This window comes from Carassius auratus, chromosome 22 (genome assembly GCF_003368295.1).
Source record: "Carassius auratus strain Wakin chromosome 22, ASM336829v1, whole genome shotgun sequence".
NCBI lineage: Eukaryota > Metazoa > Chordata > Actinopteri > Cypriniformes > Cyprinidae > Carassius > Carassius auratus.
This window is the reverse complement of record NC_039264.1, coordinates 23,818,635-23,846,606: the sequence shown is the minus strand read 5'-3', so window position 1 is coordinate 23,846,606 and position 27,972 is coordinate 23,818,635. Positions and strand designations below refer to the sequence as shown.

At 37.7% G+C, this 27,972-nt stretch overlaps 1 pseudogene; it reads right to left on the bottom strand.

Annotated features, from left to right (window-relative positions):
• Positions 1 to 27,972, bottom strand: part of LOC113040541 (neurocan core protein-like) — a 75,996-nt pseudogene that overhangs the window by 46,449 nt on the left and 1,575 nt on the right.

Genomic DNA, 27,972 nt, shown 5'->3' with positions numbered 1-27,972 from the left:
TCTTGAAGATGGCTAAGGACTCAGCTGCTCGGATTGAGTTGGGGAGTTCATTCCACCAGAAGGGAACATTTAATTTAAAAGTCCGTAAAAGGGACATTGTGCTTCTTTGGGATGACACAATCAAGCAACATTCACTTGCAGATCGCAAGCTTATAGAGGGCACATAAGTCTGAAGTAACAAATTTAGCAGTGGTGGACAAAGTACACAAATCAAGTACTTGAGTAAAAGTACAGATACGTATAGTAAAATATTACTCCAGTAAAAGTAAAAGTACTCCTTTTTCAATTTTACTCAAGTGAAAGTACAAAAGTACTAAATTTTTTATGTACTTAAGTAAAAAAGTACTGAAAGATAGATGTTTGCAATTTTATAGGCTAATTTAATTTTATATAAGCAATTTTTTTTATAATCCTACTGCTCAAAATACCTGGGATTTTTTCCAAAATAACCACTATATGGAGTCAAGATATATTTTTGTTGTTGATATGGACTACATTGACGAGAGTAATGTTCACTGTGAAGCTTACACTGTGATTTACCCGAGAGAAAGCAGAGATGACCATGTGATTTTCACCAGTAACAACAAAGTATTTTAAAGTTTGCTGTTTTACAGAACATCACAGTTATATATGACATGATAATAAGGCCGGAAGTTAGGAAGAACACTTTATGGAAAATATAATTATATTTTCATAATGATTTTTTCCTTCTCAAACCTTGTCTGTGGTGTAAAAACACCCCTGGCCAAACGGGGTGCATCTCTTCCCACTTTCATAATTACTGTAGTTACCATGTTATGAACATCACATCCTTTCTTTTCTCCCCAGATGTAATCTATATATATCTATATATATATATCTATATATAGATATATATATATATATATATATATATATATATATCTATATATATATATCTATATATATATATATATATATATATAGGTGGTTAAATAAAAATATTTGGATATTATTTATCAAAATTACCTCAAATTAGCACCAGCAAGCTTGTTAGCTGGACAGTTAGCATCAGCTAACAATATTTACTTATTTTCAGTACGGTTATGAATAAACATTCATGTCTGTCTACTCGTCTAGTTAATCCAAACAATATAACGTTACCGTTGATAAACAATATAAAACAGACGTCACATAGGACATGGTAGCATTTTAATAAAACTGTTAATATTACGGCAGCGGGAATTTTGAACATGCATGAGTTATTTTATTTAATCTGTGTTAGATTAATGTTTTTTTTTTTTTGTTTTTTTACCTAAAACACAGAGATGATTGATGTGTCTGCATCGTCTGCACTCGAGCATTTCAGTGGGCTTAAATCACTCTTTACAGCGGATTCAGTTCCCAAACAACTGACAATTTTGACCTAAATATGATTTTCAGTTACAATAATTAATCCTAAATTTCGACATTAATAACTTACTTTTAGCAACAACAGACGCACGCGCGCTCACAAGATCTCCCGGTTCTTACTTCTGGAGACTCGCACTAAACGGTTCATTTGAATCAGTGAGTGGTCGACTCCAGAACAGCTGCAATCGGATCATTCGAATTCGTAAACGAATCGTTTGGTGCGATTTGCGATCCGATTTAAAAGTTTATTTTGAAAAGACTCAGATCGTTCATGATGAATCAGACACCGCTTCTGCGTGTCGGAGCACATGATATATTATAGGTAGTAACTATATGTTTTATGAAATGTAGTGAAGTAAAAAGTACGATCTTATGCTTTGGAATGTAGTGAAGTAAAAGTAAAAGTTACTCAAAATAAAACTACTCCAGTAAAGTACAGATACTTGAAAAATTTACTTGAGTACAGTAACGAAGTAAAGCTACTCCGTTACTGTCCACCACTAGAATTTAGGTAAAGGTGTGCAGAGCCAGTGGTGGTTTTGTAGGCAAACATCAATGCCTTGAATTTTATGCGAGCAGCTACTGGAAGCCAGTGCAAATTATATATTTTATTACTAATAGCAAAATCAACAACTACTACCACTACTACTACTAAAATTCATATTAAAATAAAAATTGTAAAAGGTGAAATACAACTGATAACAACTTCAACAAAAATATATTTTTTAGTATATTATGTTTATTGACCTCTGCACTGGTATTTTTATTACAATTTCCCTAACCCGCAGTTCCTTAATAACCTCCGATCAAAATGACGACACCTGATCAAGATGCTGGAAAATTCAATTTATGGTGGACATTGTTGGTCTTAGTCTTGCTAATAATCCTATTAATAGGTTTTACATCAAGGGTCAAAGGATAACCCTCAAAAGAGACACTTGCATTGGTTTTCTATCCATTTTAGCTGCGTGCATAAATTCTGCACTTCTGGAGCAGCAGTGGGCTCCTTCAAACCTCCCTGACCTCTTTTGTCCCGACCTCTCTCTTAATCCACTTACCGATCTCGCAGCTCTCTCCCGAATAGCCCTGAGGGCAAAGGCAACTGTAACCCTCCCCCTCGGTCAAACAGCTTCCACCATGCAGGCACGGGTTGGTCTGGCAGGGATCATCTTCTGCTGTAGAGGGAGAACGAAAAAAAAAACACATTTTACAGCCAGATTCGAACCTAAAATTCCAATGTGAGCACCAAGGCTCAATGTTTGCATCGTATGAGCACCCAACCCAAGTTTGCACCCCACTCATGAAACACGAGCAGAAATCTTCCACTTTTCTAAACTGAAAACGGAGCCTGAGCGTATGACTTTCAACAAGGTGAGAGATTAGCACAAGTTTGATGTCATCCGCCGTTCATCATGACAGATGCTCCACAGGGAAGGACAATGTGATTCCCCATGTCCGCCTCTGATGATCCCCGGCCTTCATAAATTATCCCATCATGGCCTAGAGTAGCAGCGCACACTTTCGTCTATTTTTATGGCACATTACCATACCGTTCTCGGGCCATAAACACACTTTCTTTCTATGAGCTACGACTCTTGAAAAACCTGTACGGCGAAATGCTTTGGGGTGTGGTGATATATTGAAAATCTCACAGATTAAGTCATAATTACATCAATTTACAGACAGGGAACCTTTACAAAGGACATCGGCACACAACTTGCTCTGGAAATTGATTAAGTACTGCTTTATAATCGGTTTCCAACCACGAAACGCAATCTGACAGTGCATCAAGCACACCACGTCTCCTCCGGTATAATTCCAAACACGCAATTATTTACAGCAGGGGAGATAAATCGCAACACGGCCTCGCAACACACGAGGTTCGACTTCCCACGTCTTAGCGAGTCTTGCTTTGTTACAGGCCTTGGGAGCTCTTCAATTGAAATTAACTGTACTATGTTTCTTGTCTGCTGTGACAGCTTGTTTTATTTCTCTCCTCTAACGGATTCTTCTTGAAGCGCACAATCCCTTATGAAAACAGAAAGTACACATGCAATGATACATGAGCAGAGTATGGAAGCAGATTAAAGGCAAGGTTTGCGGTTGTGCTCTGTAGCTACTGTAGTGCGCTTGCATTTGTCGGTTTTATTTGTATTTACAGACAGAGTTCAGCTCATTTTACCATGCTCATGAAAAATCAGTGTGAAGTCCCATGCTGGCTCAGACTGGATTATGATGGTCAATGCTGGTCTAGCTAGTAGATCAACATAGCAATGTTGTTTAAAATGTAATAAAGTCCATAAATAAACCAATACATTGAATGTCTCGGCTCAACAAGAGGCAGTTGGGCCATTGTGGATTCTACACGCAGGGCACGATCACATAAAGATCCGCATTGACCAATTTTAATGAACGACACCCGGACCGGAGACTCCTCTTGCACACAACTCCACAAAAGTGACAGAGGTCAAGGGCACCTCGTCAACATTGTGATGAAATGAACTCTTCAGCACCCACACGAGGGCTTTTTCATCCCAAATCCCGTCAAACGGATCGTTTTCTGAGAGGATGGAGAGCTCTTGTCAATAAGCTGGAAATGGTGCAGGGAAAAAAGAAATTCAGGTCCCAAACAATTAGTCACGACGTAGACCATTTCCTGCACAGATCGCTAGTCTCGACGGAGATTGAGCTTCCCTAAGCTGAGGATAATATGAAAATACCTCAGTAGATGGTTTGAGTAGTAAATGCATGTGGTTATTAAGGCCACATATGTTAACTTTATTCATCCCAAAAAGAATTATGATAGCATGGAGAATTTGAGAGTTTCTTGATGCACAAGTGAGCAAGCAATCGTAGACAGAGGAACCTCGAAACTCAAATCCTAATTTAAAATAGGACAAAGAGAACACTTAAAGGAACGATGTGAGCATTTTCCAAGTGTACACTCAGTTGGACAGTTATATGATCGATCGAGGCGTATTAAAATGTTCCCGCTCTCTTTCATCCCTGTACTATTTCTGTCAATAAAAAGAAATGAAAATGGAAATGAAAATGATAAAACAAAATAGTTTCAAACTGTGACATGAAAAAGGGATGATTAAAATAATAAAAGCAAGTATTAATAAGTAACAAAATAAAGAAATAATTAAAATAAAATACATTTTAAATAAAATAAAATAACAATAATATTAATTAAACCATTTATAAAACAATTTTAAATGTTTCTGTCAGTAAAAAGAAAATGATGGAAACAATAATTAAACAGTGAAAAATAAAGTTTTACTTAAAAAAATCTAATAACATAAAAATAGTACAAAAGTGGCAAAATGTTAAATAAAATAAGGAATATTATTAAAAACATTAATAATAACTGAAATGTTTCTGTCAATAAAGTGACCCTAAAAAAGTGACAAATAAGTTAATTGAAATGAAATTATTAAAAATAATGAAAATAAAAACAGTAAAAAGCGACAAAAGTAAAAAATAAATATATATAATTAATTGAAAAAAGTAAATATTACTACTTCCAATAAATCAATTTTGCTAAGTTTAAATAAAAAAGACTGGAGAATGTTTTCAATAAAATACTAAAGGCTTCTTTGTGAATGCTTGTGAAATTGACTAGTAATTTCTGAGTGAAAATAGTTTATACACCATTTCTTTCAGTGATAGTGATCTGATCAATCAAGACGCACGGAGTAACTTTTTACATGAGCTGAATGAGTAAAAGGGTGGATAAGCAACCACAACAAAGAAAACAACAGAACACGGATGAAAGCAATCGCAGTTAAAAGCCTTTTCCGTTTCGTGCCGTTGGCTTATGATTAATTACACACCGAGCTTAAAATAGTTCCTTCTTCCCCAATTCTGTCTCTTTTTATTTCTCTATGACTTTCTCTCTAAAGTCCTCACGCACTGTTCATGGTCTCAGTGGACCCTGAACGGAGCTCGTCCTGAGCTGCAAACAACTGCTCAGAAGATCAACACTACAAACAATATAAGTGGATAATAGTCATTTGTCATGATAAACGCTTGATTACAAAAGAGCTTCAATACATCAGGTGCCTGCATTGCAACTTCTACTAAATAGCATCTCATTTGCACAGCTTTCTTGAGGAATCAATCAAAGAAACTCATAAATGTGCTTCTAACTCATGAGTCACTTGTTTGAGCGACTAGCTCTAACCCAAAATCTCACTATGTACTGAACCAAACAGAACCAAAAACAAGTCTGCTTGTAAAAACGGCAAGTTTTAACAGCTAGACGAGCGCCTGACCTCCAAAAGAAGATGCGAAACCATTAATATGTGATCTTTTTATTCAGCCGCTATCTCTCAAAAACACAGTCCATGGCCATGAGGGACAGTCGCTAGGAAAATAAAATACTAATACAGTGCTTCACCACCCAGACTCTTAAGTGTACCGGCTCCCTTCTCTCATAAACAAGCTGTTTACGATGCTACGCTGAGGCCCTTGTTAAGGGAGAAATACTTGACTACTGAAAGACTTCATCGCAGTAAGATCCAATCAAACCCTCTGAGATCTTTACACTTGAAAACAACAGATGAAAATGATAGTGGCTGACCTGCAGAAATAAATCTCTCTGTAGGAATAAAGTGTTGTGGTAACTCGTGTCCACTGCTACACGGTGATGTTTTGCTAACAAGCCCTGAACTTGTACAATAGTTTGTAGAGACAAACTGTGGCCTGGCCTTTTATGGTACCTCAGTCAGTCGGCGGCCATCTTGAAAATGCCTCCAAGCAGGTGGAAATTTAGGAAAGGCTAAAATCTCCAAAATGTACAATACGATAATATCGTAAATGGAAAAAAAAAAGGCATATATTTCAACAAACTTGCCATCAAAACAGACATTGAATCCATTGTGTTTACATTGTTTTCTCAGGTTCCTGGAAACTTGTGGCTTAAAGAAATTCCTGAGTTTCCCACTTGTAATAACAATTTTGAGGTGGTGTTTAATTCGTATTATGATCTTTTGTAATTTGAATGTACTGTTTAATTTCTACAGCCGCCATATGTTTGTCACAGTCATGGACTTCCATTCTCCTGTTCCTTTGGAGTTTTCCTTATTTGGTCATTTTCCTTTTCTTGTTTAGTTAATTGATTCCTCCCCACCTGTTTCTGTTCTTCTAATTAGGCTACTTTCCTTGTGTTTACAATCCTTGTCCGTTTAGTTCTTGTTGTGGGTTCTTAAAGTAGCTTAGCGTAAATTAATGTAGCGTGAAGTAACGTTAAGTTCTGTATTTGTTTGTTCTTTGCCCTTGTTATCATTAAAACCTACTTCTTTGGATTACCCTTCATTTGACGCTGTTACAATGTTATCGTTTCTCTCATTGTTCATTTTTAATAAATGGATCATTTTCCTCACCTTTACAATGTCTTTGGCTGAAAATTGTCAAATTTTCACACTATTTGTAGGGATAGCGCACCCAAAAATGTAAATGGTCTACATTTACTCATTCTCAGGACAAGTTTGTCCCCACTGACTTCGACAGTATGGAAAGAAAAATTATACTATGGAAGTCAATGGGGACCAGAAACTATTTGGTTACCCACATTCCTCAAAATATCTTCTTACTTCTTTGTGTTAAACAGAAGAAAGAAACTCATACAGGTTTGGGAAACTTGTGAATGAGTAAACGAATCAGCACTAAAATGGAAAAAACGATCATAAATTAAGCTTCTTCAAGTCAAATCATGCTAAAAACATGCATCCAGTAGATGTACACGCAGACAAACTTTCTCAGAAAAGCATTTGGCTTTTGTAAATGTAAGGTGGGACTTCTATTTTTGGAGCATTACAAATGTTTCTATTAATTTTACAGATGTTTTTGTAAGTGGTCCGTGTCCTTATCACGGTTTAAAGTTGAAATAATCATACAGCATACAGATTTTGGAAACTACACTAGATTATATGTAAATCAACCAACACTCAGAAATCAACATTACACCAGATTTTCTGCATTTAAGCTGTCCCAGTTTTTACCGCTATCGCTTTACAGTAACTGTTGCTGTGAATAAAACCGCTGTGGGTGGTGCGTCATTAAGTAAATTAAACGCTACAATTAGTCACAATACAAACCAAGCGCTTTGCAAATGCGAGAAAAGACACAAATGCACAGCATTCGGAGGTGAATTACAGATTTTCTCATCTAAATGAGTTTATCATGGTTCTTGCAATGAAGTTTATATGTGACACATCCTTTGAGCCTTGAAGGTCAACCCACCAGTGCTCATCATTCACTGAATGTGAGGTTGCAATTACTGTGGAGGTAAGCTGAGTGTGCACCTTGGGAAACCGAGGCCTATTTCTACCGCAACACAGATAACTCTGCATCCCTGTGGACCACAGCAATCTACTGGCAGAGAGCAAGCAGTGATTTAATGTTGCTGGAAGGATAAAGCTGAGGAAGGCTGGAGTTACCGTTTACCACCGGCAGGATGACGTAACTTGTGCTACAGAGGAGCAAATTCAGAGAGCACTTAGCGTTTGCTGGAGAAACAGAGAGAGAGTCTGTAGAAATGTGCAAAACTGGGTTTAGGGAATCAACTTCAATCATCTGTTCACTTCTGTGGCATAATTAGCTAGCAAGTTGAGTTGATGGCCGAAAGGTTGGAGGTTGAGCCATCAACTGAAATGTTTTAATCTTAATCAAATCAAAGAGACTGTGATTTCTGTTCATAGCTTCTAAAGCAATACCAAGAACATTGATTGGAAACAAAGGAACAGTTCACTCAAAAATGAAAATTAGCTGAAAATGTACTCAAGTCTCAAGCCATCCAAGATGTAGATGAGTACAGATTATATACAGTAGGAACAGATTTATACATTTAGCTTTACATCACTTGCTTATCAATCGATCTTCTGCAGTGAATGGGTGCTGTCAAAATAAGAGTCCAAAAAGCTGATAAAGAAATTACGATAATCCACAAGTAATCCATACAACTCCAGTCTAGCAATTAACATCATGTTTTATTTCGCTTGTAAACAGTGCTTGATCTGTGCATATTTCTCTCCTGATTCAGACAATACAGCTTTTTCACTGGAGAAAAAGTGAAAATGTCTTGATGCATTTGGGTATTAAAAACACGCAGCTATTTGCTTTATAAAATGTTAATTGATGGACTGTAGTCGTGTGGAATATTGTATTCTGATGTTTGGACTCTTATTCTGACAGCACCTATTTACTTTTGTTCCCATGAAGAAAGAAACTAATCTATATTTGTTATGGCCTGAAGGTGAGTAAATTATCAGCAAATTTTCCAGTTTTTTTTTTTTTTTTTTGGAAAGCTATTCCTTTAAGCAGACCAAGCTACAAGCTACTCATAACTTTAAGTAATTAAACCACAGTTAAGTTACTCTTATTAGCTACGAATTATAACTATACTGAACCAACATAAGTGGCAATATGACAATAAATCTCACTGCACAAAAACACTAGCTAGAAAAAGGAATTATAGCATCTGAAAACACAAATGAATCATAAAAATAAGAGTTGACACTAGGTCAAAACACCATGATGTTCTCTTATAAAAAAAAAAAAAAAAATCTTGCAAAAAAAAGAGCTTTTTTTAAACTTAAGTAATCAAGAAATAAAAAAGAGACAATTCAAAGTGCTCAGAGGCACATAATCCTCAAACACTTAAAACCTACAATTTCAGGTCAGATTTCAGATGGAAAGGCACTAAACTTCATCCTAGCAACGAAAATCCAAAAATAATCCTGACATTGAACAACCCGGCATTCCAATAATATCCCCGTCTTGACGTACCTCAGCACTACAATGAAAAGATTAAAGCTTGTCGGTGTCACACATATCCTGAGATTAGCATAAATAACTGAAAATGGCACTTTAAACACCCCTATTAATAGGTTTAATGTTAAAACAAAACTATAATGTACAAGAGTTTGGTGCAAGAGCCGATTTCATCTCCAAATGAATATGAAATATGGAAGAAACAAGTGGAAGAGAGAGAGAGAGAGAGACAGAGAGAGAAAGAGACAGAGAGAAGAGTGTCTGTGCTATTGTTAGTGCCTGGAGAGTCTGACACACAGTTAATGGTTGAAGCTCCTCCATGCTGTAGGCTTCAGGCTGCTAGGCACATCAACAGTCCTTATTGTTCCCGCCTCTTCTCCCCTTCTTTCATTTTCCCGTTCCATCTCCTGCCTGTCTGTGCTGATGTGCCCTGCTGAACATAATTTGATGTCGCTGAGGTTGTATCTGAAGAGTCTTATAATAAATCTGCTGTTGTTTATGCACAAAACGCATTTGCAAGCTTAAAGTGGAATAAGAAGGGTCTATACTTAATATGGAGTCACTCCTCTTCTGAGTGATTCTGTACACACTGAATTCAGTTATTTAAGGGCAGTTGGGGAAAGTTACTATTTAAAGTAATGAATTACAATGTTGTATTACTTCCTAAAAAAGTAACTAATTATGTTACTTGGGTACTTTTTATGGAAAGTAATGCACTACGTTACTTTTGCTCTAAGTCAATAAATGGGAGAACAAAGTAACAAGCATTACTCATTCTAAAAAGTAATTTAGGCTACGTTCACACTGCAGGCTGAAACGACCCAATTCCGATTTTTTTGCCCCTATGCGACCTATATCTGATCTTTTCATGACAGTCTGAACGACACAGATCCGATCTTTTCAAATGTGACCCAGGCCACTTGGGCATGTGCTCCTGAATCCGATACGTATCCGTTCTTTTGAAATGCGACCTCCGTCTGAACGCCCAGGCCACATGTATCCGACCCACACTTCATTGATACGCAAACTAATTCATAATTCTGCGTTGAAGTAGGCGGGAACGTGAAGATAAACAACAACCATGGCGGAAGATGCTGCTGAGACCAGTCAATGGAAGGGAAGCGAGGTCACAGATTTAATTAATATTTGGGTTGACCGCTCTATTCAGGCCAAACTCAAGGGCTCTTATCGGACCCGGGCGGTTTACGAAAACATTTCCAGCGAAATGGCCGAGCGTGGTTACAGACGATCCTGGCTCCAATGCCAGCGAAAAAAAAAAGCCTCCGAGCCAAATACAAAAATCCATGTTTAACGTTAGCTACTTCCGCAAGCAACGAGTGACGTCGTTCACCGTTGAGTACTCTTCTGCGCATGCGGGTCACTTCTGGGTCATTTCAGTTCACACAGGAGATCACAAAAGGTCGCATTTAATTGGAAATGTGAATGGCCATGCAAAAAAATCTAATTTTTTCAAAAAATCGGAATTGAGCATTAAGCCCTGCAGTGTGAACGTAGCCTTAGATATTTTACTAGCTACTCAAAAAAAAGTAATGCCCGGTTTATTATACAATAATAATCAAGTGTTAAGATTATCACAAATTGAACAAGATTTTGATGCACATCTTTCTAATTAGTTGTATTCCACCTTGTACTACACTTGATAGAGAATCACTTTACTGTAGGCATGTTCCACATAATAACATTCAATTAAATTGTATGTTAACACGTAGCAGCTTGATGCATGAATCAGTGAGTACAGTTTACAAATCTGAGGGTACAGATTGCGAAAGCGTGCGCACCGATTATGAATTCGTGGGTACGGTTTACAAAATCTGAGCGCATGGATTGGAAATTCGTGATCACAGTTTGTTAACCCGTGGGCTCTATTTGTTAAAGAGAGGGAACATTTTATGAATTCTTGAGTACGTTTTATAAACTAAGGGGACGGGTTGCAAAACCGTCGCCATGGATTTATTTATTTTTCTCCTACAGGTGACGTGCGGGGCTCTGTATGATAGAGAATCACTTAAGACACTTTGCTGTAGACCCATTCCACATAATAATATTCATTAAAACGGTATGTTAATACGTAGGAGCTTGCTGCATGAATCCGTGAGTACAGTTTACAAAACCTGAGTGCACGGATTGGAAATTACATTTGATTAAAAGGTTTTTGTCTTTATGCTCAACTAAAGTGAAATAATGAGCATAATTCCACATTGAGAACCTCGTCTTGCTTTCGCCTTGACTCGCCATGACTGCCGCGCATACTTGAATAAACTGTGTTTACAGTGGTTGGCATCCACCAATCCTGACCTCCGTCGCTGCTGAAAACAGGTTAGGCTGTACGCTGCACTTCAGCCAATATTAATTACTTTAAAAAAGTAACGCACAATGCACCATATGGTAACGGTAACAGAGTTAATTATATTTAAAAAGTAATGCGTTACAGTATTAGTTACGGTCAAATGTAACTGCGTTACAGTAACGTGTTATCAATAACGCATTACTGCCCAACACTGTTCAGTTTAATTGTCTCACGATTATGGTGTTTAGTGCTTGTGTGAATGACACTCTGCATCCTCTATGTATCTTATTATATAAAAGCTGCTTGTGATGGGCTTTGGTTCATCACGTGACTTTCTCATCACCACCTGCTTTTGGTGTTTATCAGTGTATTACAAAGGTACAAAACAGATTTTAGTATTTCAATAGGTTGGTATATTAACAATATAAACGAAATTACAGTATTTAACTGTAAATTTAAAGTAAAACCGTAAAAACATACCATATTTTTTACGGTAGAATTCTGGCAACCACAACTGCCATTTTTTTACTGTAAATTTTACAAATTCTTTTTAACAATTGTAGATGTGTGCAGTCACTTTCAAACAAAATGCATGGAAATATGCCAAACAACAGCAAATTTTACAACACAAAAAAAAAAAAAACCTCAAAACAAAACAATTTGCCTTATGAAAATTGTTAAGTGGTTTTAATATTTTTAATAACTTGATGAAAATATGACAATATGCCATTTTTGTCAGAGTAAAACTTACCAAAATGAATAATTATGACTTAAAGAAATATTGACTAAATTTAAACAAAACTGTCATTAGCAAAATTTTGCAAACAAAAAAGATCCATTGCCTATAGCCAATAATATAGTCTGTGTGATCACCTCGAACCAGTTGCAAAACCTGCCTTGGGAAATGTTTCACCCTTACGTACATAAAATTCCTGATTGCATAGCTTCCTTTTAAAATGACTGAATAAAAATTTGCAGTACCAATGCAAAACAAACAAAATATACTGAAGAAAAGCAAACTAAATAAACTGAATAAAAACAAATGTGCAACATACAGTAACAATACAAAGCATTTTAATAAAAAAAAAATACTGTTGACGAAATGACAAAATGCCATTTTAGTTACAGTAAAAAAAAAAAACCTTGTGATATTCCAGTGGAATTATGTGGACTTTTACTGAAATTCAAACCGAAAAAAGTAAATCTGAACACACTTTAATAAAACAAACAACCCCCCTCCAAAAAAGTTAGCATGTTACTCACATAGCAGTGTGTCCATAAGCAGATATGGCTTCTTGTCTTGCGTGCACAGACATTAAAAAGCACATTAAATGCTGGGACACATTCTCTCTCAAAGTAGGGGAGAATAAAATGCCATGTTGCTAAAATAAGCATCTCAGTAGGGTGTGGAGTGAGTCGGAGCTGTCTGGTCTATTCAGCTCCAGCAAGATAAAGCCCGGTCGGCAGGGAACCTGAAGCAACACGTATAATCAGATAGAAGAGGATACTTCATCACCGTGTTCCGGACTCCATCCAGGTCAGCGGTGCACACTCCACGGTGCTGACAATGAGGCCGTAGTATATCAGGAACATCAGACTTTCAGTTCAATTTCCGACCTGGCAGAGCTTGCACTGTGTTTATGAAAAATGCTGAGCACGGGGGGATTGAAGTAAGATGAGTTTATGTTTACGTTTACAAAACAGCTTATGACCAAAAGAGGGGTAAAATCTCAGGATTTACATATTTAAGTAAAGAGAATGAATTCTGAGTATAGGTCACCATACTTGGCTGTATGTCACGTCACTTTCACAAAATTATTAATCATTTAACTAAAATTAAAATGAAAACACAAACACAATAAAGCATGTGTAAACAAGTTTTAATCTAGTAAGCAAGTGGTTGAAGGCGTGTCATTTCTAGGACATTTGCTAGGTGGTTTCTAACATGCCCAATCCAAAAATCACCAATAATAAAGCAAGAAACTGTCAAAGCCATGCTTTATAGGTAGTATACATTTAGAGCTCTTTTTCCTTTCCCGCCTCGTCTGTAGCATAGTCTGTTTTTTCTGTCATTTTGTCTGTTGTTTTGTCTATCAGTTGTTCTGTCTAATTATCCGTCTGTTGTTCTGTCTATCTGTCAGTCTATCATTCTGTCTATCTGTCAGTCTGTTGCTCTGTCTAAATATCTGTCTGTTGTTCTGTCTATCAGTTGTTCTGTCTAATTATCCGTCTGTTGTTCTGTCTATCTGTCAGTCTATCATTCTGTCTATCTGTCAGTCTGTCGCTCTGTCTAAATATCTGTCTGTTGTTCTGTCTATCAGTTGTTCTGTCTAATTATCAGTCTGTTGTTCTGTCTATCTGTCAGTCTATCATTCTGTCTATCAATTGTTCTGTCATTCTGTCCAAATATCTGTCTGTTGTTCTCTCTGTCAGTTTATCATTCTGTCTGTCTGTTGTTCTGTTTATCTGTCAGTCTATCGTTCTGTCTCTGTTTTTCTTTCCATCTGACATTTTGTCTATCGTTCTGTCCATCTTTCTGTTGTTCTGTCTATCTGTCAGTCTGTCGCTCTGTCTAAATATCTGTTGTTCTATCTGTCAGTCTGTCGTTCTCCATAATTATCCGTCTGTTGTTCCTTCTGTCATTCTGTCCTTCGTTCTGTGTTTTGTTCTATTTGTTAGTCTGTTGCTCTGTCTATCTGTCTGTTGTTCTCCCTCTGTCATTCTTCTGTCTAAACATGTTATTCTGTCCGTCAGTCTGTCGTTCTATCTATGGTTCTGTCTATCTGTCATTTTGTCTGTTGTTCTGTTTATCTGTTAGTCTGTCGCTCTGTCTAAATATCTGTTGTTCTGACTATCTGTCATTCTGTCCATCGTTCTGTCTAATGTTTTATTTGTTAGTCTATCGTTCTGTCTATCCGTCTCTGTTGTTCTGTCTATCTGTCATTCTTTCCATCATTTTGTCTAAATATCTGTCTGTTGTTCTGTCTGTCATTCTTCTGTTTAAATATCTGTTATTCTGTCTGTCAGTCTGTCGTTCTATCTATTGTTCTGTCTATCTGTCATTTTGTCTGTTGTCCTGTCTATATGTCATTCTTTCTATCATTCTGTCTAAATATCTGTCTGTTGTTCTGTCTGTCGTTCTGTCTAAATATCTGTCTGTTGTTCTGTCTGTCGTTCTGTCTAAATATCTGTCTGTTGTTCTGTCTGTCGTTCTGTCTAAATATCTGTCTGTTGTTCTGTCTAGCTGTTCTTTCGGTCCATCGTTCTATCCATCTATTGTTCTATTTGTTAGTCTGTCATTCTGTCTATCCGTCTCTGTTGTTCTGTCTATCTGTCAGTCTGTCATTCTGTCTAACTATCTGTTTATTGTTCTCTGTCAGTCTGTCGTTCTCTCTGTCTGTTGTTCTTTCTGTCATCCTGTCCATCGTTCTATCTGTCTATTGTTCTATTTGTTAGTCTGTCATTCTGTCTATCCGTCTCTGTTGTTCTGTCTATCTGTCAGTCTGTCATTCTGTCTAACTATCTGTTTATTGTTCTCTGTCAGTCTGTCGTTCTCTCTGTCTGTTGTTCTTTCTGTCATCCTGTCCATCGTTCTATCTGTCTATTGTTCTATTTGTTAGTCTGTCATTCTGTCTATCCGTCTCTGTTGTTCTGTCTATCTGTCAGTCTGTCATTCTGTCTATGTTTATTGTTCTATTTGTCAGTCTGTCGTTATCTGTATGTCTGTTGTTCTTTCTGTCATTCTGTCCATCGTCTATTGTTTTATTTATCTGTCTGTCATTCTGTCTATCTTTCTGTCTAAATATCTCCTTATTGTCTAAATATCTGTCAGTCTGTCCGTTTATATACCTCTTGTTCTGCCTGTCATTCTGTCCATCTTCATCTGTTTTTATTTGTCTATCTATCTTATAAAAATGCAAAATGCACAAAAAACAAACTATAAACGGATCACAGAAACATCTTCTTCCCTGTCCTTAAATTAGTATTTTAAAAAGAATATCAAAAGTCTCCCGCTCTAAGAGCTGACATTTTGATGTTTACAGTTGCTTTCGTGCACACATATAACAAACATCATAGTTCCTGATTCATAAGACCACCCAGTGGATCGTGTGGGTGGTGAGACGGTAAATAAACCATCTGAAGGAGGGGGTGATGTTTGCCTGGAGAGAGCCTGGCAGCTCGGCTAGCTGCAAGTACAACTGTTAGCTTGTCTACAAACAGTATTAGCGCTCGGCGCTTACATGATCAAAGCCTGAATGCAGCACATGTAGCTTCCATGGAGACTGAAAGTACACTGGAAGAAGTCATGCTAGCTTCTTCACCTCAGATGCGATCATTATCTCCCCTGAACTCGCTTTCACGGCTGGTCTGAGTAACTCACAAGTTATTAAAGCCAGATTCATACACGCAGTGCAATACATTTGGGGGAAATAATGTATTCTGAAAACAGAATATTCAATGAGGGGGAAAAAAACGGTAGGGTGGGACTCTTCCTCAGATCTTCTGGTCGATGTGAGTTAGTACAGATGATGTTTTTAGACATTTTTCTCACTGAATTTACTACACTGATCATATATTCATTGTATATTATCTTGTAGGCAGAGTGATTCATCTTAAGGAGCTGGAGGATTATAACTCACAGGCTTTCTATTGTCCGTCCGAACCCCAGATTGGGCTTTATAATTTAGAGTCTGGCAGTGACAAGCATGTAAATCTTGCTCACGGTTTCAAAGGCAACCGTACAGCGTAACAACGAGCTAAAAAATGAAGCGCATTATAAAATGATTAAGTATAGACTTGGTCTGTGTCTCGTCGTAGCTGTGGGGGTGGAGTTGGCGTAGGGGAAACAATCCTTTCTTTACCTCACTGTAAAAGCATGGTGTTAACCCAGGATGGCCTTTATAAAATAATTTCTGCCGCTCTACAGAGCAAGATATGCAGAAAAACTGAGCTGTATTGAGTCGGACTGTCCATACGGTATCTCTGACTGGACAAACGCCATAACAGAGTGATCAGAGGTGTCGTTTCTCCAATGCTTTTTGTTTTCTGATTGAGTCTTTGAGTCTCCAGGCAAGAGACAGCTTACTGTAAACCTATACGTGACGGCTTGTGAAAGTAAACATTTGCTGTTTTGTTTCACATAATTTTAATAACGTGATTAAGACCGGAGTAAAAAGCCTATCATACTTTTTTATTGGTGTATTAGAAATAATTTTAACATGGACAAAACACAGGTAACATTAAAGGTCCACTGAAGTGCTTAAGGGTAAGCACTATGAATGAAGTGCATGTGAATATTAAGATTGATATTTTTCATTGTATCCATAACTACTGTTCTCCTTGCCGGTGTTCTGATGATTTGTGCTACCCGCTCAGATTGTGCTACCTCCATCTGTTAATCTGCAGTATATAAATCTTCAGATTGTTTTTTTAGCTTATTAGAGGTGTAGAACGAACATGCATGTTTATATGTGCATCATGCTGTATTAAAATGTAATTAAATATTACCATTTCAGCAAAATAAATACAATTTCGCATTAATTTTTTTTGCAAAATGAAAGATTTTATAAATTAAATTCAAAAATGAAAAAAATAATAATCTACAAAAAAAAAAAAAAGTTAAATAAAATAAAAATAAAAATAAGTCAAATGAATAACAGTACATAATTCATTTATTAACCCCTGCAATCAAAATAGCATGGGTCTGTAAGTGTGTGTGTGTGTGTGTGAAATTTTGTAAAAAGCACTATCAAGACTATTTATATGTGCATCATGTTTTAAAAATTAAATTCAATATTACAATTTTAAACCGCAGCACCTCTTCGTCTTATCACAGAGCGACGTGCTTCTCTAATTAAGGGCAAGCCGGTCTGGTGCTGCTGTTATGACTAGCATGACGGCGGCTATTTTCAAAAACCACTTCTATGATGCCTAAAATGCCTCGGGGGAGAGGCGGAGAACAGCAGCCTCTCCACCGGCAGATCATTGATTAAAAAGGCTTATGAACTTCCACCTGCGCTGCAGGAAAAGGAGGACAAACAGGACTCGCTGCTCTTTGTGCTCAAAAGCAACCGGGGTTTTGGAAGGAAATCCTCAGGCAAAAAATCCGCTTGGATGCGTGTTTCTTTCTGACAGTTGAAAAGAAGTTGTTTAGCAGCAGTTTTGTCTGGGCTTTTCTGTGCAGTTCAAAGTTCTTCATCGTTTTTTTTTTCTTCATTTTTTATATGCTAAACAGTCAAAGCTCTGCAGCAATGATTCATTTAACAGACAGACAAAATCTAACCTTGAAAAACCGTTTTGTTCTGTAGTCATGAACTTTATGCTGCAGAAACATGCGTCAAATGCGGTAAAATGTCTCATTTTGGTCTGTATGGTCTGGGTTAAATGATTCATTCTTTTATGTGTTATATATATGTGTTTTGATGCCCATCTGTTTACATTTATTCTATGCCAGAGGCCTGCTAGAGCTGCTTTCAAGATCATTATTTTGTTTGCTGAAGTGTGTTTCTTGCACTCTAGGAAACTCCTACCCAAAGAAATCGATTTGAACAAGGGGAGGTTGAGCTTATGTATACAGCACCATTTTAAACATGCATATAGACTAGAGCGAGACTGGAGTCGATTACTGAACACATCTACTGGCTTCTGTCAACATTGATTTGTTTTAGACTAAGATCTCTGCCTTAGCGAGACTCTCTAATTGCACTGGCCCTAACCCTCTAATTACTCTGATGCTGCAGCAATTCACTTCTTTTCACTCTGTTTGTTTACCGCGCAAAGAAAGAGAGAACAAAAGACAGAAATACAGAGCGGAAGAAAGGGAGAATGAATGCAAAATCTACATAGAAAAGGAAAGACCAAAGAATAAGAATAAAATTATGGGAAGGAAAATAAGAAATGAACACATTATCGAAAAGTGGAAAGAAATAAAATAACAAAAAGAAATGAAGAATAAAGAAGAAAAACAAAAAGGAAAGAAAGCAAACAAAAAAGAACAAAATTAATAAAGAGCAAAATAAAGAATGATTGAAAGAATGAAAAAAGAACAAAAGAACAAAAAGAAATAGAGTGAAGAGAAAAGTAAACAAAGCATAAAATAAAGAATGAATAAAGAAATAATGGAAATAAAATAAAAAGGAATATACAAAATAAATATAACAAAAAGAAATTAAATAAGGGAAAGGAATAAACTAATTAATGAAAAAGGAGGAAACCACAAAAAAAAAACAAGTAAGCAACAGCAAAAAAACTAAAAAACTAAAAATCAAGAAAGAAATAACAAAGGAAAGAACACGAAAAACAAAAAAGGATGAAAAAGTCGAGGAAGGACATACAGAATGGAAGAAAGAACAAATCAAGGAATTATATAAAGAAAGAATGGAAGGAAAATAACAAACGAAAGCAGGAAAGAATAAAAAAGAAATGCAGTGCCAAAGAAAGAACACAAGAAAGACATAACTGAAAACATAAAAAAACATGAAAATAAAAAGAATGTAAGTAAAAAAAGAAAAGAAAAAAGAGCAAACAAAGAGATGTCTAGAAAAATAAATAACAAATTAGAAAGAATGGGAAAATAAAAAATTAAAGAGAATGGCTAAACAATGAATGAAAAAAAAACTATAAAAAAAAATATTAAAGAAAATGAAGCGGAGTAAAAAATCTAACAAATAAACAAACCCAAGGAAGCACTCTCGAAGCGTTTCAGGTCAAACTTCAGTTTGGCAAACAATTCTCACTAACTACGACTTTTGCCTCAATAAATGCCTAATTTGCTGCTTATTAATAGTTAGTAAGGTAGTTGTTACATATAGGGTAGGATTAAGGGATGTAAAAATGGTCATGCAAAACAAGGCATCAATGCTTTATAAGCACTAAAAAACAAGCAATATGCTAGTAATATGCATGCTAATAAGAAACTAGTTAATAGTAAGAATTGGTACCTAAACTAAAGTGTAACTGAATTTTTCAAGTTATAAACAGGCCTTTAGATTCTCATATCAGCAGAACACATCTAAAGGGCGATTTACCTGAAGTTATGGATGGGCTGTTTTCACTCCTAGCCACAGTTGTGTCCTTCTCTGGCCTTCCTGTGGTCTGCGATGACGGTTCCTCCGTTGCAACCGGTTCAGATGTTATCCAGCCCTGAGCCAAAACAAATGACTCCGACCCTCCTGACCTGGACTCAGCCTGCTGGGAAGTGTCCTTTGGACCTGGACTAGTTGGCGCAACTGTAGGTCCAGCTTGCGTCATTATTATCGTAGGAGCCGGTGGTTGTGGAGTATCTAACTCCTCTTGAAGCACAGGTAACCACGTGCTGGAAACGGCTGGATCTGGAGTACACAAAATGTCTTCGGTAGTGGTTTCTTTTCCAGGTTGGGAAGGAGTGATTCCTATGGTTGGTGGTTGAATTGATTGCTTGTCCTCGTTGGGAACTCCAGGGCTTGGCGTGGTAGGCGAGTTGAAAGTGTGTGTTTCTGGTGCAATAGTCAACCCTAGGTCTTGCTTTCGTTTAACAACAGGCACGTTGACTTTACTCGAGGGAATGTTCTTGTGTTTTTCAATGGGGCGATGGACGTACATGATTTCCCCCTTGGCTTCCTCCACCGTGTCGGCTGGTTTCTCATGCTTGGGTTCACTAGTAGGTTGAGTTGTCTGGAGACTCATAAGCCGCCATCTGACAGTGGTCTCCAGTGGGACTCCGTGGTCATCGGATCCATTCATTTGGCTGTCAAGGGTGAACGGCAACTCCTTCCCTCCACTTCCCTCGCCATCTTTTTCTTCCTCTGCAGATAACGGTGACGGAGGACCTTTGGAATAGGGTAACCATCCTCGTTCAAGTCTTTTCCCTCCCCAGAGAAGTTCTCAGGGTTGTTCCTGGAAACAGGAATGGTCATGATCTCCAAACTGGCTCTTTTGGCTTCCATAGGACTGCTTGTTTGAGTTATGAAATGCCTATTGTTGCCTGGGGCAACTTTCAAGGACTTTAGCGGCCAAATTTGTTGGCTGCTCCTCATGGAACCAAAGCTCTTAGATGCCGAGGAAAGAGTTGGATCCGCCATTCCTGAACCAATCGCTCCTGCAGGGATGACAAAACACTGTGATTAACGGATCGAGGGTGGAGATCGTTTCATTTAAATGTATGTTTAATTAGCGAGCAAAATATGCTAACTCCCGCCCCAGAACTATGGTAATTAACTTTAATGCGTGCGGCTGGATATAGAACTGTCATTATTTATCCGTCAATGCCCTGGAGATATCCAGCAATTAATCTATCGGTCTCAACACACCTATCTTTTAATCAAACCCCTGTTTCAAAGGAAAAATGAGCTACAAGCGTAGCTAAAATGACCTTTATTTTCTTCCCAGAGGGTAAAATCTGACTCTCAGGTGAAACGGGGATGAAATGTACATTAGTTTTGAAAGCAATCCAGGTAATAAGGCTCTTTTTCTTTATTTTGCCCCAGCACAAAGAACTCATACATCATGCTCCTGTCCGGTGCCGTTAATTCCCAATGCTTTCTAACAGTAGATCCAGACAAAATAAGACCCAAATCTTTATGTTCAAGAAGCAAAAAGGTCTTGATTTACATCAAGATGTATGTAGGTATCAATTGAGAGTGCAATAAAGTAAAAATGCCTTAAGCACTAGATTTATTATTATTATTATTATTATTATTATTACATGACTCAGCATACTGCAGTACATGGTGCAACACCAAATCCTAAACATAGGTTTCACTTGCTGTGGGGAAGAGAAATTTGGTTTAGCTTAAGTATTTACTCTGTGCATAGATAATTCATATATCTGCTCAGGGAACATGCTTTGCCTTAACGGAAACAAGCAGTGTTCAGCATTTAAGCCGTTTTAGATATTCACAGACCATATGTTCGGTACACACAATGAAATATGAAACAATAATGAATTATTCAAGACTCTGCTGTCGCGGTGTCGCATGGATGTGCAATTTACATAACCAAGTAATTGAGCAATTAATGATATGAATAACTGATTACTCTCTGCCGTCACAGGACTGTGATGGTATTAAACATGTTCATGAGATGTACAAAAGCAGTAAATTAAATAGATTCTACCAATTACCTGGATGTACTGTAATAGTGGGACAATTACCCACATAATGTAAAGTATTTGGTGCAAGATCAAACAAAGTAGCATCTGCACACAAAACCAACGAGGGATTTTATTTTTATATCCATTTTTGCGATTACTTTTACGCTCCCAACTTGGAGATGCTAAATCTCAATTTTGAAAGTTTAAATGTGAGACAAAGTCACAACCAAGAGGCATACAATCGAAAATTGGTAGCTGTAAAGTCTAAATTCTGGGTTACAAAATAGTTTTCAGAAGAAGAAGTCGCAATTATAAAATATCGTAACTGGAATAATAAGGGGCAATTGTAAGATATAACGTTGCATTAAGAAGATGTTGCAACTGGGAAAAAAGTTTCAATAATGAGAAATACATTTCAGAATTGTAATAAAAAGTCGCAATTGCAAGATATACTGTAATGTCACAATAAAGATACAATTGAAGGAAAGTGTTGCATTTGGCAGAGTCCTAATAATAAAACAAAAAGTCGCAATTTGGAGATACAATGTTGCAGTTAGAAGAACTAAAGTTGCAACTATGAGATATAAAATCAGAACTGTCAGATATAATATTGCAATTGGAATAAAAGAGTCATAATTGTGAGATATAACATTGCATTCAGAACAAGATGTTGCAATTAGAAAAAGAACTTGCAATAATGAGATTTAAAATCTCAATATTGAAAAAAGTCTCAATCATTAGATAAAATGTTGCATTGTAAAAAGGCACAGTTAAGATATACAGTTTTGTTCAAAATAATAGCAGTACAATGTGACTAACCAGAATAATCAAGGTTTTTAGTATATTTTTTATTGCTACGTGGCAAACAAGTTACCAGTAGGTTCAGTAGATTGTCAGAAAACAAACAAGACCCAGCATTCATGATATGCACGCTCTTAAGGCTGTGCAATTGGGCAATTAGTTGAAAGGGGTGTGTTCAAAAAAATAGCAGTGTCTACCTTTGACTGTACAAACTCAAAACTATTTTGTACAAACATTTTTTTTTTCTGGGATTTAGCAATCCTGTGAATCACTAAACTAATATTTAGTTGTATGATCACAGTTTTTTAAAACTGCTTGACATCTGTGTGGCATGGAGTCAACCAACTTGTGGCACCTCTCAGCTGTTATTCCACTCCATGATTCTTTAACAACATTCCACAATTCATTCACATTTCTTGGTTTTGCTTCAGAAACAGCATTTTTGATATCACCCCACAAGTTCTCAATTGGATTAAGGTCTGGAGATTGGGCTGGCCAGTCCATAACATTAATTTTGTTGGTTTGGAACCAAGACTTTGCCCGTTTACTAGTGTGTTTTGGGTCATTGTCTTGTTGAAACAACCATTTCAAGGGCATGTCCTCTTCAGCATAGGGCAACATGACCTCTTCAAGTATTTTAACATATGCAAACTGATCCATGATCCCTGGTATGCGATAAATAGGCCCAACACCATAGTAGGAGAAACATGCCCATATCATGATGCTTGCACCTCCATGCTTCACTATCTTCACTGTGTACTGTGGCTTGAATTCAGAGTTTGGGGGTCGTCTCACAAACTGCCTGTGGCCCTTGGACCCAAAAAGAACAATTTTACTCTCATCAGTCCACAAAATGTTCCTCCATTTCTCTTTAGGCCAGTTGATGTGTTCTTTGGCAAATTGTAACCTCTTCTGCACATGCCTTTTTTTTAACAGAGGGACTTTGCGGGGGATTCTTGAAAATAGATTAGCTTCACACAGACGTCTTCTAACTGTCACAGTACTTACAGGTAACTCCAGACTGTCTTTGATCATCCTGGAGGTGATCATTGGCTGAGCCTTTGCCATTCTGGTTATTCTTCTATCCATTTTGATGGTTGTCTTCCGTTTTCTTCCACGTCTCTCTGGTTTTGCTCTCCATTTTAAGGCAATGGAGATCATTTTAGCTGAACAGCCTATCATTTTTTGCCACCTCTTTATAGGTTTTCCCCTCTCTAATCAACTTTTTAATCAAAGTACGCTGTTCTTCTGAACAATGTCTTGAACGACCCATATTCCTCAGCTTTCAAATGCATGTTCAACAAGTGTTGGCTTCATCCTTAAATAGGGGCCACCTGATTCACACCTGTTTCTTCACAAAATTGATGACCTCAGTGATTGAATGCCACACTGCTATTTTTTTGAACACACCCCTTTCAACTAATTCAACTAATTGCCCAATTGCACAGCCTTAAGAGCGTGCATATCATGAATGCTGGGTCTTGTTTGTTTTCTGAGAATCTACTGAACCTACTGGTAACTTGTTTGCCACGTAGCAATAAAAAATATACTAAAAACCTTGATTATTCTGGTTAGTCACATTGTACTGCTATTATTTTGAACAAGACTGTATAAAATCAAAATTAAAATATAAAGTCGCAATTGTGGGAAAAGTTATAATTTTTAAACAAATTATAAGACAAAAAATCAATTTGGAGATGCAATGTTGTAGTTAGTGGAACTAAAGTTGCAATTAAGTTTTTTTTTTTTTTTACTTTGAGACAGAAACAGGGTTCCATAGTTTAACTTTTTAGTTTAACATACATAAAACATTTTTTTCTTAGTTTAAATTCCATTTGATTTGATATTTTGTACCTAATGCAGCAACATTCATGCATTTTGTGGTTTAAGTGTCCACTCAAACAGTTTAAATACTGTAAAGCTCAAGTATCTGGACACTTAACAAAACAGATACTAAAGCAAGTTGTCTGATGGCACATGCATTTCAGAGAATTTCTTCATAGCATTTTGTGGAACTCAAGGACGTGGTGATTTCATATAAAAGATGGCAGGATTTTCTGAATTCTCAACAGGCTCCATGTAATGAAACCCGAAACAAGGGGAGAGAGACGGAGCAGCATGCAGCGAAGGGTGAAATAGCCAGTGAATCCAAACACCACTAAATGACCTCTGCTGGAGGAAAAAACGAACGGAAACAGCCAGATTAAGTCTGGAGTATTTTTACGCACACACTGCACAACCCTGATGATGATCATGCTTCGTATAATTGAGAGAGACTTGGAATTTGTAGCGGTGCCTGCGGTTTCGGCCAAAGCACATTAATTAGATTCGGATGTAAATAATGCATGCTGACTAAAGCTGGATTTTTCACCCGGCATTAAACATTAATTTTCCCTGTTGAATTTGGTTCGCGGGGAGGATATTTGTAGTGATGATGCCTTGAGAACGGAATGCTGCCAAAACCCATCGCGCTAAAACCATACCAGTTAGACATGCTTCAATCTTAGCCTACGGCTCGCAATGCTCTAAATTTTCAGGAGGTTGGATACCATTTTGCTTTCTCCTACTATGCAGCTTGACTTGGCACAGATTTGACAGACATTGATAACCATTAAAAGCCCTAGAGCAGGAGGGAGGAATGCATCTCAGTGCTGTGACCTCTACTGTGACCCTCCCACTTTTGTATTCCACAGAACCGAATCGTGTCCGCAACCTTCCTGTTCAGCACCTGTGCCTGAAGGACCATTTGCTGCCATATTGTTTTTCTTTCAAAACAATAAAAAAATAACAACAAGCTGGTGGAGGACATAGTATGCCAAGTGCATTTATCTTTGCACCAAGTGGATACAATATTTGATTTGCCGCACTAAAAGCCACACTATGAGGGTTAAAAGTACAGTCCATTAAGTGTTGAAATGTGTACTTGGATTCAGCTGAAGAAATACCAGAAATATGTTCTTCCACTAATTTACAGTGGATTTTTTTGTTGTTGCTCTGTTTACTTCCTTTCATTGGTGCTTCTTCAACCATGGGCACATTTGGACATGAACAAGTTTCTCACACTTTATTTATCCACTCACAAATTTGGCACTGTCTTGAGGTAATGCTGCCACAAGTTAGATATAGATGTAATTTAATGGTCGAAGATGAAGAAACACCCATCTATTCAAACTCACTTTTGTGGTTTTACATCCAGTTCTATATAAACCAAGTATAAAAATAATACAAAGTGTAATTAAGCCCTACTTCAACTAAATTAAGCACGAGCTTCACCTACTTCACAAACTTCAATTAAGAAGAGGAGCTGCATGGTCTTGTGTAATTGTACATGCTTAAAATACTATTAAAGGGGGGCTACTTGTTTGCTCTCCAAATAAGTGTGGTTTTTGGATGTGAGGGAAAGTTTAGTGTGTTCAGCTTCCCAAAGAACCCAGTGTTTATGTGAACAGTGGATGCAGTTTGTTATTCCGGGGCAGCAATGGAGTGTATCAAGTGTGTTTGTGTGTTCTCCGTCATTTCAGAGACTAATGTTTTATAAACAAGGCCCAAGTCGACGCCGGACTTGCACATCGTTCGCTATTAAAACATGGAGCCGTCCCTGTTGATAAAAGACCCCTTTCATGTACTGTAAGTACAACTTCATCAGATTTCTGTCTTTTGTTGGAAATCAGCACATAAGTGAATATATGTTAATGGAAACAACACGAAACATCAGTATTATAGCTCCGCCCTCGGCACGCCTCCAGGAGCTCGGCTTTTTCCAGAGAGAATCGGAAAGCTGTTTTTTTCTTTTATAAATCTGATAAAACTAAATACTTTTTGGAGATATGAAGGATGCAGTACTACTCTATAGGTACTCAAGATTGACATGAGATTAGGTGAAACTGTGTATGTTACGTCCCTTTAAGCTTTGTACCTTTAGTTGGTCCAGTGAAGCTGTCTGTGAAGGTCTGTGAATATGGATGATCCATATAAGAATTGCTTGGACTCTTTATCTCCTGCTGCGCAGCCACCAAGACCACTTCTTTCTCCTGTTCCAAGAGCTCTTCTTCTGGATCCGACGAGGAGGGGTTGTTTGAATTTTCCTTGATATCAGGCTCGACAATTGCATTATCAGCACCAGACTTTGCTTGTTTTCCCTCTGCTTGGCTTCGTCCTGGCAGGTGGGACCATTTCTGAGGTTCCTCTGTAGAGGCTGGACTCTGTGGCCAGTATCTCAGGTTCTCCAGTCCCAGTCCAGTACCTAAATGGCTTCATGATTGTGTTCACAAAGTTGGAAATGACGCTGTTGCTGGTCTGAGCTTGCGTAGAGGAAGATGGCGCGGTTGAAGATGGGTCAGGAGACACATCGGGACCATCTGACTCATCCGCTCCTCTTTCGCCGAACCCCCTTGAAGGTTCTCCTGATTCTCCGCAGCATCTTCCCATTCAACAGACCTTTCTTCAGGTCCAAGGTGGATTACAACATGCTCCTCTGAGATTTCTGAAGATTCGTTGTTTATGATGGACCTGAAATCTTCTTTCTCGAGATCGACCAGACCGGTCAAGTCGAAGGTTCAGGGAAGGCTCCGTTTCTTTGGAGCTGCACCTCTTCGTCGCTTGAAGAGTTCAAATTGAAGCTTTCTAGGGTTTTGTGGCGTATCGCCGCCTGCTCTTCGAAATTCTTCTCTGAAAGAAGGAAGGTAGTCTCGTTAATGGCAGCATTGACGGATAAAACTACAAAGCAGATATCCACACAGAAGTCCGTAATACGAATTTAACCTAATCCTCATTTCATGCATTTTTCAGATACTCCTGACACAAGGGTGAAACTCTTGATAAATTATTCGGAAGTATGTTCCTAAATTATATAGACAGGATGTAAAATAATTTATGAAACTTCTCAAACTAAAAAAAGAAATCTCCAGCTCATCACTGAGGTTGAAACCCCCAAAAAGATGAAAAGATCTTTGCATGACTATATGCCTGTAGCAAAACCGAGAAAGGCCAGCAGTTCACCAACCTTGATAGCAGTAGGCGTCAAAGAGGTCACTAGTGTTTGGGAACCCGGTGCGGTTGGGGTTGTGGTAAACGGTCCGTACTCCTGGTTCATCTCCTCCACAGTTACGCCGGGGCAGGTTGATGGGGTAACGCACGCTGCCGTCAGCCAGCCAACCGGGGTCGCAGCGGTCCAGGCCACCCTGCCAGGCCAGGTAGAGCTGCCCGACCGTGGCCAGCTGAGCTCCCAGAGTGAGGCAGAGAGTGGAAGCAGATGCCAGGCTCAGCTTCTCCGGCACGCTGGTGTGAAACACTTCACCTTGAGAGAGCAAAGATGGATAGTGCGCATTATTTATAAATGCTAATTTCCCATAAGAATGCTGCTGCTTGCAACATGAGACCTATAAAGAAAATTTTATAAAGAAACGAATTTTGGTTATATATTCATAAATATTGTTTAACCTCATCTATTGTAAAACAGGTGATTGCTAAATATAGGAAAAACGTCAGATGCAAGATTTAATGTATTGTTTATTAATTTTTACAGAGACCCACAAATGACATGCAGGAAAAAAAATAGTAAAGCATGCACACAAATTCGTTCCCTCGTTTTAAGTAAAATAATTAATAATTTGTTCGTACGATTGATTCAACTAAATTGTGACCATGA